Source organism: Homalodisca vitripennis, chromosome 5 (genome assembly GCF_021130785.1).
Source record: "Homalodisca vitripennis isolate AUS2020 chromosome 5, UT_GWSS_2.1, whole genome shotgun sequence".
NCBI lineage: Eukaryota > Metazoa > Arthropoda > Insecta > Hemiptera > Cicadellidae > Homalodisca > Homalodisca vitripennis.
In genome coordinates, this window is record NC_060211.1 from 92,768,955 (window position 1) to 92,773,563 (window position 4,609).

Here is a 4,609-nt window from a genome sequence, read left to right on the forward strand (position 1 = left end):
GAAGCTGTTTCCAGAATTGCAAGTAATAGGCCTTTGCTCTGTTTATCGCTTTGGGTTTCCAAACAATGTTATATGTAAAACACTAATATTTACAATCCTTTGTTCTATGTTTAAAATAATTTTTACAGAAATAATATTGTGATAACATTTTATTAAGAAATTTTTATCACTCTAAAACACGTTATTTGGAGGATTTCAAACTGATGTGTGATACATTATTTTATATTGTTAATAGAAATAACAGGTGACAAATAAAACACGTTGGTGAAATAAATAAGATCATATGAATCATACACGTTGTATAATACATCTAGTTTTTATTCAGTTGTACTTTGCTTGTCCTATATCCTTTTAAGTGATGCTCCCACTCACTTAATTCTATCGTTATCCCCATACTGGCCAATGTCACTCGATTATTGAGTCCTGACTTGATGGCTAAGCATACAACACTTTGAAAATTAAAAATTAAATTAAATTAAAAAGTTTGCCAAATCAGTCGCAGCGTACATTTATTTTTCACGCAACATGAGATCCTGCCAAACTACTCTAAAAATATAAATAAATGTTAAAAGAGTTTGCAATTCCATTATCTGTTTATCAGATCATATACTGAATAAATAGATCTAACAAACTGATCTCTCATTCAAAAGATAAACAGGAACTCTTATACCTATGTTTTATACTAATAAGAGGAAAACGTGTACAATTCTACAGGAAAAAAACAAGTGTAAAACATTTGACTATGTGAATAAGCATTAGGTCGATGTTCATTTAGTGCATCTACTCGAATCAGTTCACAAAATCCGCAGAACTAAAGTGAAAGTAATCTCTACATACCCACAATATTTGCTAAATCGTGTAACGCTGATGCTTCCGAACCGCTTGATAAAAAGAGATTCTTCTAATAGTAACTTTAGTTGGGTTATATTGTTTATTTGATTAATGGATGCGTAAAATGTTTTACACATTGATTTAAGAGTGAAAATTTGTAATTTTGTAATTTCACTAAGCCCTATAACAACGACAGAAAACACCGGTCGGTTCAGTAGGTGGACTTGCATGTCGAATTGGGGTAGGAGCTGTCAGGATAGTTGTAATTTTTTTATATACGAAAATTAAAATAATAAATTTCAACACATTTTACTTTTTTATTTGCTATTCCAAATAGATTTCATTATGAATATTTTTAAAGAGGGCCATTATTTATTTTAGATTAAGACTGTACAAAATATTTTCAAAAATGTTGTCTGTCTACGGGTATTCAAACACAAAGTAGAAAGTACAACAAAACACGTTTTAGAGATTGGTCTGTTATTTACTGGTAATCGGTTTTGTCTGTAAATTCACGCAATGTGATGCACGAACGTAGACATTAATAATATACGAACGTCCAACGAACTAAAAAGTAAAGTTGAGGCTAAATAGATTGGTTAGTGGTGGCACCTGACAAAGACAGTGAATGGGGAAGTCCTGTTGTTCCAATACCTAATTAAAAAATCTTAAGAATTACGTTTGTGCGGATTTTCGGGTTTCTTCACTAAATGATTAATTAATAATTAACAGACATCCAATACTTAGAATCGAGGATCTGTTTAATACTTTAAAAAAGGTAAAACCTTCTCTAAAATCGATCTATCTCAGGCATATCAGCAAGTGTGCTTGGACGATCAATCCAAAAAGTTGTGTACAATCAGTGCTACCAAGGAACTATTTTTGTATAATAGGATTCCTTATGGTGTTGCTTCAGCACCAGTCATCTTTCAGAAAAAAATGGAAACAATTCTTGTTGGTATTCCAGGAGTTTTTTTAGACGATATACTATTCACTGGAGAAAATAATAATAATCGTACAGAGAGATCATTTGAGGTTTATAAAGATTGAGTGATAATGGTCTGACAGTGAGTAAAACGAAATATGAGTTCTTTCATAAATCAATAGAATACTTAGGTTATGTGTTAAGTATGGAGGGCCTAAGTAAATCACAGTCTAAAATTAGTTCTTTAGAGGAGGCACGTATTCCCACTAATACCACTCAATTAAAAGAATTTTTAAGAATGGTTAACTACTATGGCAAGTATGTACTAACTTATCTACCATTGCAGCTCCTCTTTATAATTTGATGAGGAAAGATAGTGTTTTTACTGGTGGATTACATGTGAACAAGCGTTAAATCAAATCTTTAATTGTTCGCAACAATTTCACATAGCATGGCAAACTTCATAATTTATTCTAAACTTTAAACTCTCATACCAAATTACCATCACGTAAAAACTAACATCATGTTTCATATATTCCAGTCTCAATCATCCTTCGCCAATCTCAACCCACTTCCAGCGCAGGAGTCAGTCATTGAATTGGGCGGTCTCCCAGTTAAACGCCAGAAACTGGTCAGCGTTGTAGAACGCATTTGACACCAGAAAGCGCTTTTTACGCCTTGGACGTTTGGGAGTTAATATAATTTGGCAATCTATTGATGAAATGAACACCTGCTTGCGAAGATGCTCATAAACCACCGTTCTGTGCCTTGGTTAGGGCACATTTAGACAAACAGAAAAAATATATTTCTAAAATATAGAGACTGGGCAGAGTTAACAGTTGCAAATTTATTAATGCTGTCCTGCACAACTCTCTGAAATTTAACTTTGCGATGATACGAATCGCCTTTTTCAATTTTAACACCCTCAGAAAATGATTGCCTGCACAGGCCTCTCACACACACCACTCCATAGGAAAGGTGGGAGGAAATAGCCCACAATATGCCGCAATCGATACCTGACTGGGGCAGTAAAGGGTCAAGGACCTCAATACATATATTCCTGAGGACAGTTTGGCGCACACATGGTCAATGTGATTATTCCATGTCAACTGTTGATCGAGAAGTATTCCGAGGAACTTTGAGGAGTAGACTTCTTCCAATATAGAATCTGACAACATGACGGCTGCCCCACATTGAGGGTCCACTGGACGCAGTGCGAAATCCAGCACGTTGGATTTCAAAGAATTCGTTTGAAGGGGCCATTTTTAAGTGTTTTGTAGTTTTTAAGCCTCTGTGGTTTTAATGAAATTTATTAATTTAAAGTACAAGTTGTTATGTGTTATGATTTAATTTTGAAAAGTACAGTATTTTACTAGTGAAAAATCTATAAGTTTATGTTTTTAACAAATTGTTCAGTAAATATTTATAATTAAAAGTGTATTTACATTGCACGCTCTGTAACATATGTTTTGTTTGAGCACATATATTGAACTTGCAGAGAGTGGATGTTTTGTATAGAGCAACTGTTATGAAGAGTTATTCATTTTGAGAACTTTTTACTGACTATAAATAAATTAGATAAATACAATTGAATAAATGAAATAGAACTCAGCTATAACTGGTTATTCTGCCAACATCAAGCTAAAACTTGCCAAAACAGCTGATTGCCAATATTATTCAGTTAGTGATTTAATCTATTTTACAACTTATCACTCTGACTCATCTGGCATAGACTGGTGACAACAATCAAACCCATATGACATTGACCTTGAACATCTCGTAAAACAGGTTCATTCTTAAACTACTTTCTGACAATATTATCACTAGTTACATTTTTACTAATTAACTTTGCTTGTACATATATTTTATAAAAGGAGAAAATATTATTGAATAATATTACATATTGACGTGACAACGTCTTAAATTAGGTTGCGGCTCGGAGTCACTCATGAAAAAGTGTAACGCCCGGTAACGTTACGATGCCCGTCCAGTGGGTCCGCCGCACGGGATCCGCACGGGATAAAGCAGATAACGTGGGTCCGCCGCACGGGATAAAGCAGATAACTATGTTTATTCGTGAAAATGTGGAGTGCTTAGATTCGTCATTTACAACAACTACAACAATAAAGGTAAATAATTGTACACTGATATTTCATTATCGTAAACTATGATTGATTGATTAATTGTTAGATTGACACAAAAGTTGAGAAACTGAGTTTATAGGTTATGTCATACTATTGACAAATGTTGATAGTGTTAAGTAAATTATTAATTTAAATCACTCTGCAATCAATCGTAATTCAGTCGATTGAGAAGAAACAGCGCGTATTGCTAGTCAAACATTTAAAATAACAAATTATAACCTCTAACCTGTCATAACAGTGCGACCAAACAAACGAACTAAACCGACCAATCACCACGCGCGGAGTTAGAATTTAACTGTGTTTAGCAAGAATTTCAAATTCCAATTTTAGTAAATTTTTTATTCAACTTTACCATTTACAATAACAAATTTTAATTAATTTCAAATTATGTACAATGTTTTAGTAAACAAAATATATTTCTATAGTTAAAATTTGTGCAATTCTTATTTTCATTCAATTCCTTGTTCCTATTGTGCAATTTAATAATATTCATATCAATAAATATTCTACCGAGAAAAAGACGTCACGTAAAATCTTCGCCCGTAAAACCGACTTTACAGGCAACCATAATTTTTTTTATATAATTAACTGAAAATTGATACTACAACCATACTAAAATTAATACTATAACTATATTTGATATAATTGGTAAAATATAACTTTTAAGTTATTGAGTTAACTCCACATACTGGCGATGAATTCTCCACTA